Consider the following 11,482-nt stretch of genomic DNA (forward strand, 5'->3'; position numbering starts at 1 on the left):
GGTGCAGAGGCCTATTTTTGTTCAGGAATGTTGTGAATACTTTGAGATTCATATTAATTGCAATTCCTACCTCTACATTTATTTTTTAAAATATATAATTAGGACAGCGTGGCCGTGCAATGTTTTATGTCATGATCCTGGGTCTGTGGACCCAGCGTTTTGAGTTTTAGTTTATGTAAGTCCTTCAGGTTTCCTAAGTTCATTTGTTATCATGTTATCATTTGTTTCTAGTTCTTATTATTTCCCCCTCGTGTTTCCAACTATGTTAAGTCTCCCCTGCTCTTCATGTGTTTCATGTCTGTGTCTTACGTTGTCAAGTTCGGGTTGTCATGTCTACGTCTCATTATGTTTCCTGTTTTATTGTGAAGAGGTCTGGTGTTTCTGTGTTCATCGTGTTCAGTTTTACTCTCCCACTGTGACGTCATTATGTTCATGTGTCAGCTGGTTCCCCATGTGTTGCCACTTCCCTCATTATCCTCCTGTGTCTATTTAGTCCGTGGGCTTTCAGTCATTCTTTGTCAGGTCGTCTGTTCTCTCTGTTCACTTCGCTGTTGCTCCTTCCCTGTGCACCCCGCTGTTGTTCACCCTGCTGCTGTTCACCCTGCTGCTGTTCATGTCTCTGCTCCAGGTACCCATGTCAGTTCACTATGTTTAAGGTTTTTCATGTTTTGTTTTAGTTCACCCAGTTTAGGTTATTGTTTAGTTTTCAATGATGCCCTATTATTTTGTACCCTCGTTGCTAGCCTCAATAAACGGCTTGTTTTGTTAATCCACACCACGTTTTGGTCTGCGTTTGAGTCCTCCTCTGCAACACATACGGTCTGCCCCAGCCAGACCGTGACAGTTTTATATGTTCTTTTTAGTTTTTATTCCTATTAATTATATTTTCACTTGTTACCTCTCAATTATTGAATCAGACCTAGATGACATGAAATTTTCAGCAAAATTATAATTCAATTACTCCTTTAATTATTGATTATTCTCATGAATTTTCGATCATTTTAAATATTTTTCCATAGTATTACATTTGAATTTAACAGATCATTCTCTCACATAACAGACAAATATTTGTGAAATTATGATATATTTCTTAATGTATTTTTACAATCTAAATATGCATATGTACAAAAAAATATATTTAAAAAAACAAGTAAATTGTGTTTTACTATATTTAGAGTGATGTTATGTTATCTTACCTTTGACATGTGAAATCACAGTCTACATATGTAAATTTAATGATATTCTAGAAAGACAGTACAAAAGTGTGAAATATACAGTAAGATACTTTGACATTACTATTTTTTGGAACAGTGTGGTTAAAATGATTCAAATGCAGTAAGTATATACGTTTTTCATATAAATATAGTCTATAACTTAATTATTGTCTTTAGCCCACATAACTACACACTTCAGTTACATAAAACGTGAGTTTTGATTCTTATGTACTGTATAGCCTGTATAATAAATAAATATGTAGCCCAATAAGTATAAAATCCAGAAAGCTACACAACATGGAGCGCTTCATTTACAAACACAAGTCTAACTTAAGTTTCACACTTTTTTTGTTAGAAAACAATCACAATGTTACAGCTTAAATTGCACAAAATGTCAGAAATCTGCACTGTCATGAACAAATATTTCAACCTAATTTTTCATGATTTGTTGGATTAACCCATTGAGGTCTGAAATACAACTGGCAATTTTTGACTCCTTTTGAGTTTTGAGTTTCACCCTCAAATTGTTTTATTTTATTTTTTTCCCCTTGCCTTGTTTGGTATCATTCTTTTTTAGCTCAACTGAATTTAGTTGTTTTTTTCACCGACATACTGCATTAGTATTACTGATCTGAAATCACACAAATAACTTTTTTTATAAGTATTTTTTTTACTGTAAAAAAAACATAGACATGTTGAGTAATTTTTTATAACTTGAAATGCAAATATAATTGTATATTTTGTAAACATATACAACTATTTATCTAAAAATGCAGCCAATACACCTGCCGAGTTTTTAAATTTTGCACAACCATTTAAACTAAAACCATTAACCATTAAAATTAAAATGAGAGAACAATCAGGTTTCGCAATAAGATGCCCCACAAATGATGTGTGTCAGTAAAAAAAAAGTTTGTCCACCAAAAGACAAATGAGAACAGCACAGGGATAAACCTGCAGGCCTGACAACAGGAGGTGTATCACTCTGCTGGTTTTCTACTTAGTGACAGTTTTTACATTGCAAATGTGCCTTTGTGTTCATTAGTGCCCTCACTGACACACCAAGCAAAACGACTACACAACAGAACAGCTACACAAGACAACACAACACACTAAGTATACACTCCACACTAACCGTCACAAATCTCCCACATCTAAAAACTCTCTCTCTCTCTCTCTCTCACTCACTCACTCGCTCGCTCTGTCTCGCTGTCGTTACTGTCACTCCCAAAACTTTTGCCTCTTCCTAAACAACCAAATCTCAGTGTTGACTTTTTTTTTTTTTAAATTGGTCGACATGGTACATTTTTCCACCGATAGGAAAGCGATGGCTTTTTTTCCTTTCTTTACTGTTTTCGCGCTTTCCTTAAAGAACGCTTAAAACACACACACAAACATGACGACAGTATTTAGAAAAAAGCATGGCTTATATATATTATCATAACTCTGGATTTACTGGCCTGTAATTAAAATTTATAAGCGTTGAAGTCCGAACTTTCAATGTGGGCTGAAATAGAGACTCAGCGTGGCTGCAGCTTTTTGCTAACTTAAATCAGTCATGTGATTTGGAGGTGCAGCGCGTCCGTGGACTACAGAGGGTTGATAACACTCATTTACAGAGTGTAACATCCAACCACCTGTGTAAAATCTGAAATTCCCATGGTGTTGTTCAAAATGTGCTCTGGCACAATCATAAGCATTGCTTGCTACTGAAAACAAGAAAAAAGCCGGTCCTGCTATGGGCTGAACCATTTGTTAATGGTAGAGGGGGGGGACACTATCCAATATATTCAGTTTTAGCATTTATATTCACTGTTGACTGTAACTATGCTCAAACTGTTAATGCTATCTTATTTTAATAAACAACACTGTCATATGAAAAACTGGGTTGGCACTTGGGGTGGCAAGGGATCATTTTAGGGTGGCACTTGCCATCCCATGCCACCCTTCTAGATCCGCCCCTGCCTGTAATCATTATGATGCTATAATTTGATGATACAATAAATAAAATGTTTTTGTACATAGTATCGGTATCGGATCAGTATCGTCGATACTACCCTGAATATTACTTGGTATGAGATCAGAAAGGAAATCAGTGGTATCGCACATCACTACTAAATGCCGTATGGAGTGCCCACCCCCAAGGTCCTATATGTATGTGTTATGAGAGTATGAATAATGTGGATGTCTAGGTTGTGGGATAAAATTCAGACACAGGTGGCCAGAAGGGGGTTCAGAGGAGGAATGCCTCCCCTGCACCTCAGTGTCACATCTGTACCCCAAAACCCTGCATGTGTGGGGGTGTGAGGGATTCTTACATATTCTGAATACTTTGGATTACTTAATATATTGTCATGCTTTTTACAACTACATGAATGTAATATTACTGTGTGATTTATTACTTTTACTGAAGGATACTCGCCATATCTATACCAACTAGATTTTTAAATCTTAACCCTTTCGTGCATGAATTATGACAACCTCAATCCAGAGTATTTTTATTCATCTTTAGACATGAAAAAAAGATTTTTGAACTTTTTTTTAAAACATGTACTTTTCAAAGAGTTGTTTACATGTCCACTTAGGTGGACAACACATATTTTGACTAGGGCTGGGTATCGTCACTGATTTCTGGAATCGTTTCGATTCCGATTCACAAGGTTCAGAATCGATTCGATCCACGATTCGATTCGATTCGATTTGAATCTGGGAAATTTTGCCTCAGACAGTCAGAAATATTATAATTCAGATCAGTACATTTACATGTTTTTGTATCTATAAAAAGGAAGCTGACACTCGCAAGACTTTATCAAAGGTGTGAGCATCACAGCAGATGCCTTTGTGTCAAAGTAGCTGAAGATAAAACACAGAAAAACATGAAGGTGATTTTCCTGGCCTGGGATTTTATAAAAAATATTTCGCAGTACATCAAAAACGAAAGAAAACTATGGAAGAAATATAGTATCATCAGAATTCAAGTATTTTTAGACATTGAATTTATGACACTGAATTTTTATCCTCCAAATTTCCCTGCAAAAATATTCACCTGCAAAAATTCACCTGCAAAAAATTCACCTGCAAAAATTCACCTGAAAAAAATTCACCTGCTAAAAATTCACCTGCCAAAAATTCACCTGCAAAAATTCACCTGCAAAAAATTCACCTGAAAAAAATTCACCTGCAAAAATTCAACTGCAAAAGTGATGAACTTTAATGACCCAAGCCAGAGCAATCAGCACCAGATCGAGTCGAGTGGCTCTCGGCCAATTAAATTACGCTGTTTGATCACATGACACCGTTAGCCAGCAGTTTGTCTCCTAAAAGAGAGCTGTTTAGAGGTGAGTGATTAAGTTTTTCTCCTAAATAGAGATCATTACAGAACGCCTAGTCCTACTTAAAATCCCATTTATTTTTATTTTATCATCTACTCGAACTAAGGAAAACGTTTGACTAACTCAAAGACAATTTCCACGCCTCCCCTGCCTGACTGCAGAGGCAGTTTTGAATTTAGGAGCAGCAAGATGGAAGCAGCAAACCCTGGCGATTCTCCGGTAAGTATATTGTTTTTTATCTTCAAGTTTGTCTTTTGAAACGTTAATTTTATTTAAATCCGTTGCTCACGTATAAAGTACACAGACGGGGTCTTTGCTCAACTCGTCTGAGGCGTGTCTCACTAAGCGCTACATGCTAGCATCCTGCTAACCGAGCTACCCTTTACATGCTGTGCTTTAGAAAATAGGATACTCGTTAAAAAATACTCCGCAGATATTGATAGATAGACGAACACTACAAATATAATGTTGTAAACGAAAACGGCCTTTGGTGAAGTGGTAAAATACACCATGAATAAAGCCATAGATTGAATGGCTGCCATGGTTGCAGAACGGCCTGATTTAATGACAAGAATGGGGAAGAGTGAGGCGAAGTGAACCAAAGCCACAAAACACGGTCAGACAAGGCGGCAAAAGGGGAGTGATCTGTCCGTCAGTATGAAGTTGGTGTGTGCTTTGGTGAACAAAAACTCGAGACCGGTAGCAGGAAGGTGGGAGACTCGTGTTTCACTGGAATAGTGGTGAATTAAAACATCCTTTGTTGGGGACATTTAGGTGTAAATGCATCCATACAGGTGAGACAGAGGCAGACCAGACAGTGAAGAAAACAAGGCAAACATTAGAAATATTAAAACGGAAATATAGGATTAATATAACATACAATTGGGGAAAATGTAAGGAACACAATGTAAATGATATTGTAAAGTCATTAAAACAGCATACTCTGATTAAAAGAAACAGATAATTGGGTAGGAGGAGGATGATGATGATGATGATGATAATAATAATAATAATAATAATAATAAAATAAAAAAATGTACAAGATGGGTATGTATACTTGTAGCCAGAACTTAACAACTATAAAGTTGTAGCATGTCAGTACCTTACCCCATCCATTATATCCACACTTTCAGAAAAGGATATGGTCAATATCTTTACAAATACTATCTAAACTTAAACTGGATATCCCCTCTGCTTCTTCTGCTTCTCGTATACACCCTCAGGGTTTGTGATCAGCCAGCGGCTGATATGATCATTAATCCTGTAAAATAATATTCTTTCGGTTTATGAATCTGTTTGCATGGATTTCTTAATCTGTTTCCACTGTTAGCAGAAGTTGTGCATGCAGTTTTGGTGTGCTGCTCTCCAAGACTACAAGCTGCGTTAAAGTTGGAAGTAACTGGCCGATGTTCCACTGTTGAAGATAGCTGTGCCCATTTGTTGCACATTGTGGGTATGGAGAAGTTGAGGCCCTTGCAGGCTACCCACAATTTCCCCAAACTGAGCGATTATACATCTTCCTTCCATATTTGTATCTTGTGTCACTAAAAATAATTTTATACATTGATTAATGACCTGCAGAATCTCCTTATCATATTAAGTGATTCATAATTGTCACTTTATGCTTTCTCCATCTTGAAAGTGATGACATCCTTGCATTACATCCTTTAGGTTCATTTTCTGCAGGCAGGTTTCTGACAGAGAACAGGCAGATTTACACTATAACATGCAGCGTTCTATAGATGGACACATAAAGAAATGAAAAATTACATGTATGTGCTAACTTTCTAAACACTGTTACATTAATGATTAAGTAGATAAAACATTTATGTCAGCCTTGGCTCATAGTTCATTTAAAGACAAGAACTTTGTGTGTGTTTCAGGTCCTGCACTCTCAAAGACTGAATGAACCAGCATTGCAGCCATGGGTCACTGTGAGCATCACAGGGAAGGTTGAAGCCACCCACTGCAGCTGTAAGGCCGGAGTCACGGAGACCTGCACCCACGTCACTGCTCTTCTGTTTAATGTAGAAGCAACAGTGATCTGTGGCACAAGGACTGTTACAGATGAACCTGCATACTGGGTTTTGCTGGGTAATATGACCAAGATACAGCCAGAGGTTGGCCATAAGATAGACTTCTCCTCTTCAGCTGCCCAAAAAAAGGCTCTTGATCAGAACAAACAGACCATCTGTAGTGACAGGTAAAAGGAGCCGTCCTCAAAAAAGAAAAATCCCACCTGCTACTGTGGAGGAGTTGTCACTGCTATAATGCCATCATGTTTTATCTAGGGGTCTAGATTTATGCCTATAGTGCACTGCCATGTAAATAATTTGCATTTACTGAATGAGTATCACTGTTCAAAAATTGAATAAAGAAACAAACTAATTTTTGCCTTTTTTTTTTTTATTAAAACCACTTTATAGAACATCACATCAGTTACAATGTAGAATCCATGTCACTGGAGCATTTTGATTCAATAAACAGTAAAAAGGTGAGCTGTGAAGACCAAGGACAAGTGCAGCTCACAGGTTTTCTATCCAAGGAATCCCAGAAGATTGCATGGTGTCATTGCCCAGCAGTTGTTCGCAGGACATATGGACTCAACCTCAACAATCCCTCACACTGAGCAGCATGAAGTGACAGTGCAGAGGAAAAACTCCCCTTTAACAAGAAGAAACCTCCAGCAGAACCCGGTTCAGTACCAGCAGCCATCTGGGTTTGGAGGAGAGAGACAGACACAGAACTACCAAAAGTATATTTTTTTTTTTATGTGATTGACTGTTGTTGTAATTCAAGCCCTGAGTGTAGAGCAGGTAAGATGTAAAGTTGCATCCTAAATTCCATGCTCATGCAGAGTGTTTAGTTTATGACTTTTTCACCTGGTCATTTCTTGATGAACAGATGGTCTTTTAGGGTTGACCAAGCTGGTACCTTGACTCTGTTCTCTGCAAGATGTTGCAAAAAACAAAATCATATGGAGACAATATTGGACACAAAATATATAACAATTTAGTTAAATGTAGCATTAACTCATAAGTCTTGCTAAAGTAAACCTTGTATTCTGATTCATCACAGCAGCAGTTCAGTTGGATGATGTCAGTAACTGCAGCAAGTGTCTTGCTGACTGAATAATTACATCTTGCATAATCTGAAACAAACACATAAAGACAGAAACAATTTATAAATTAACGTTTGATAAAATCTAAGAATTAATCATTTATTAGATACCAATATGAATATGTCTACCATAAAACTTGTGTGGAGCGAAGTTACATTCAATCAAGATGGTCTGGCATGCTACAACTTTGTAGTTGTTAAGTTCTGGCTACAAGTATACATACCCATCTTGTACATGTTCTTTAACATTATTATTATTATTATTATTATTATTATTATTATTATTATTATTATCATCATCATCCTCCTACCCAATTATCTGTTTCTTTTAATCAGAGTATGCTGTTTTAATGACTTTACAATATCATTTACATTGTGTTCCTTACATTTTCCCCAATTGTATGTTATATTAATCCTATATTTCCGTTTTAATATTTCTAATGTTTGCCTTGTTTTCTTCACTGTCTGGTCTGCCTCTGTCTCACCTTTATGGATGCATTTACACCTAAATGTCCCCAACAAAGGATGTTTTAATTCACCACTATTCCAGTGAAACACGAGTCTCCCACCTTCCTGCTACCGGTCTCGAGTTTTTGTTCACCAAAGCACACACCAACTTCATACTGACGGACAGATCACTGCCCTTTTGCCGCCTTGTCTGACCGTGTTTTGTGGCTTTGGTTCACTTCGCCTCACTCTTCCCCATTCTTGTCATTAAATCAGGCCGTTCTGCAACCATGGCAGCCATTCAATCTATGGCTTTATTCATGGTGTATTTTACCACTTCACCAAAGGCCGTTTTCGTTTACAACATTATATTTGTAGTGTTCGTCTATCTATCAATATCTGCGGAGTATTTTTTAACGAGTATCCTATTTTCTAAAGCACAGCATGTAAAGGGTAGCTCGGTTAGCAGGATGCTAGCATGTAGCGCTTAGTGAGACACGCCTCAGACGAGTTGAGCAAAGACCCCGTCTGTGTACTTTATACGTGAGCAACGGATTTAAATAAAATTAACGTTTCAAAAGACAAACTTGAAGATAAAAAACAATATACTTACCGGAGAATCGCCAGGGTTTGCCGCTTCCATCTTGCTGCTCCTAAATTCAAAACTGCCTCTGCAGTCAGGCAGGGGAGGCGTGGAAATTGTCTTTGAGTTAGTCAAACGTTTTCCTTAGTTCGAGTAGATGATAAAATAAAAATAAATGGGATTTTAAGTAGGACTAGGCGTTCTGTAATGATCTCTATTTAGGAGAAAAACTTAATCACTCACCTCTAAACAGCTCTCTTTTAGGAGACAAACTGCTGGCTAACGGTGTCATGTGATCAAACAGCGTAATTTAATTGGCCGAGAGCCACTCGACTCGATCTGGTGCTGATTGCTCTGGCTTGGGTCATTAAAGTTCATCACTTTTGCAGTTGAATTTTTTGCAGGTGAATTTTTTTCAGGTGAATTTTTGCAGGTGAATTTTTTGCAGGTGAATTTTTGCAGGTGAATTTTTGGCAGGTGAATTTTTTGCAGGTGAATTTTTTTCAGGTGAATTTTTGCAGGTGAATTTTTTGCAGGTGAATTTTTGCAGGTGAATATTTTTGCAGGGAAATTTGGAGGATAAAAATTCAGTGTCATAAATTCAATGTCTAAAAATACTTGAATTCTGATGATACTATATTTCTTCCATAGAAAACCATTAATCAACATATTAACTAGTGATGCGCGAATCATGAACGAATCGTTCAATACTCGAGAATCACTTTACTGACTCATGAATCATGATTCACAAGCCCAACTGACTCACTGACTCATCCCTGTTGCTGTTAGCAGCAATATATCTAGCTTAAAATTAAAATTGTGGAGCAAAACACAACATCCAGTATCTTAACAAAAGAATTTCTGCTCTGAACTGGAAGAAAAAACCCCGAGTAGAAGCTCACATCAAGACAATAGCTCCTCAGTTCACAGTAGCATCGCTCTGCTAACATGCTAACAGCACATTTGAGCTACTCACCCCCTCCCTCCTGTGCTGAATCATAGAGCGAACGAATCACTCAGGACTCACTAACCCCCTCCCTCCTGTGCTGAATCGTAAGCGCAAGCGAATCACTCAGGACTCGCTCACCCCCTCCCTTCCTGTGCTGAAATAGCATAAACGAATCGCTCACTCACTCACCCCCTCCCTCCTGGCTCACAGCTTCTTCTTCTTCTTGGTTGGCAACCAATGTTAAAGCGCATTACCGCCCCCTGGCTCACAGCTCAGTGGACATTTACATGAGAAAATATATATTTGACACATTTGAGGAAAATACTAATAAAATAAAATTAAAATCTTTTGCTCTTTTTTGCTGTATAAAAATTGTTGTTTTTCTTTTTCAATCACTCATCTTAGCAGTATGATATACATGAAAAGAGAAACAAATTAAGTTTGAGTGAAAATGTACATTTTTGCGCTCTCTGGGCAACTGACTCAGTGACTGAAAGGACTCAAAAAACCCGATTAATTTTGGTGAGTGACTCATTCAAACTCGATTCAGTAAAAAGAATCAAATTTACCATCACTAATTACCACAGCAGGAAGGTAATTTTGCAATATAATGACCAAGACTCATGCTCTTAGCATTAAGTACAGATGTGTGACCTTAGAAAGCAGCGGTCCCCAACCCCCGGGCCTCGGACCGGTACCGGTCCGTCAGTCGTTTGGTACCAGGCCGCGAGAGTTGAGGCTCAGGTGTGAAATGTATGGTTTTCAGGGTTTTCAGCATTATTTTGTTATCGTTTTTAGCGTTAACTCTGTTTTCCTGGGTCTTTTCACGTGTGTTAAGAATAAATCTTCTTTTTTTCGGTACCGGTACTAGTTTTATTTTGTTGTATTTATCCGCGACACCTTAAAGGCCGGTCCGTGAAAATATTGTCGGGCATAAACCGGTCCGTGGCGCAAAAAAGGTTGGGGACCGCTGTTATAAAGTTCTGTCACTAAGAGTTACATGCCAAGATCAATAGTCTACTGTCAGCACCTGTCCAACTTAGCTGACATGTCTGAAACTAGACAAAAAAGTATTCTGGAACATCCATCCGCAGAGCACTAATTTGATCTACCTTATCTGGGGTTTTATCTTTACAATTTAATGTAAATGAGATGTTATTGAGATGTTACTAAGTATCAATCCTCAACTAGGTATGAACCTAGGAAAAGGTTCAGATGAGGTGCACTGTGATTATTTGTAAGGAGTTAAAATAATCTATTTATTTAGGAATGAAAATGGCAGGGGCTCACCGAACGTCACAACCCCATATCCAGTGATGGGAAAGCCATTACTTTTTTCAGTAATTAGTAATCTAACGCAGTGGTTCCCAAACTTTTTTTCCCTAGTCCCCCCTTTGTTTTACATGAAAAATCGTCAATTTCTATTATTACTCCTAAACACAAAGATATATTAACTATTTTGGTGTCTCTTTTGGAGTGACAGCACTGTTGACTATACCCTTGTCTCTCCTCTCACAATGACCTGCTTGCTTATGTCTGCTGAATCTGCCCTTCAGAGACCACTGACTGATTTTTATGTTGCACAACACTGATTTGTCTTATCGAAAATGTAATTTAATGCATTCTTTCAGTTTCACCAATAATTACAAAGTCAAATTGTCTTCATGTATCTTTATCAGAACACTGTGGCTTACCACAAATGAAAAGATTGTTGTGGTAACAAAGTCCTGGTAAAGTGCACCGATCTGTCAACATTAAAGCTCACAAAACTGCAGGAAAATCACTTTGTTGGAGGAGTGGTTTGTGTGTGGGGGTGTTTGTTATTGCTGGCAGAAGA

The 11,482-nt window shown here is 37.7% G+C and overlaps 2 long non-coding RNA genes across 5 annotated transcripts; one reads left to right on the forward strand and one right to left on the reverse strand.

Annotated features, from left to right (window-relative positions):
* Positions 1-4,362: 4,362 nt before the first annotated feature.
* On the forward strand, positions 4,363-6,934 carry LOC308402050. 2 transcript variants are annotated; one of them, XR_013972677.1, is made up of 2 exons: positions 4,363-4,765; positions 6,430-6,934. It is a non-coding gene; the product is annotated as an uncharacterized lncRNA (long non-coding RNA). The 2 variants fall into 2 exon arrangements; XR_013972678.1 differs by lacking the exon at positions 4,363-4,765 and adding an exon at positions 4,778-6,318.
* Positions 6,935-7,051: 117 nt separating this feature from the next.
* On the reverse strand, positions 7,052-8,956 carry LOC308402049. 3 transcript variants are annotated; one of them, XR_013972674.1, is made up of 4 exons: positions 8,940-8,956; positions 8,727-8,839; positions 7,603-7,697; positions 7,052-7,494 (listed from the first exon to the last, which is right to left on the reverse strand). It is a non-coding gene; the product is annotated as an uncharacterized lncRNA (long non-coding RNA). The 3 variants fall into 3 exon arrangements; XR_013972675.1 differs by lacking the exon at positions 8,940-8,956 and having other exon boundaries at positions 7,052-7,261; positions 7,429-7,494; positions 8,727-8,900; XR_013972676.1 differs by lacking the exon at positions 8,940-8,956 and having other exon boundaries at positions 7,056-7,494; positions 8,727-8,887.
* Between the last annotated feature and the right edge of the window lie 2,526 nt (positions 8,957-11,482).

Source organism: Rhamphochromis sp. 'chilingali' (genome assembly GCF_963969265.1).
Source record: "Rhamphochromis sp. 'chilingali' genome assembly, chromosome: 9".
Taxonomy (NCBI): domain Eukaryota; kingdom Metazoa; phylum Chordata; class Actinopteri; order Cichliformes; family Cichlidae; genus Rhamphochromis; species Rhamphochromis sp. 'chilingali'.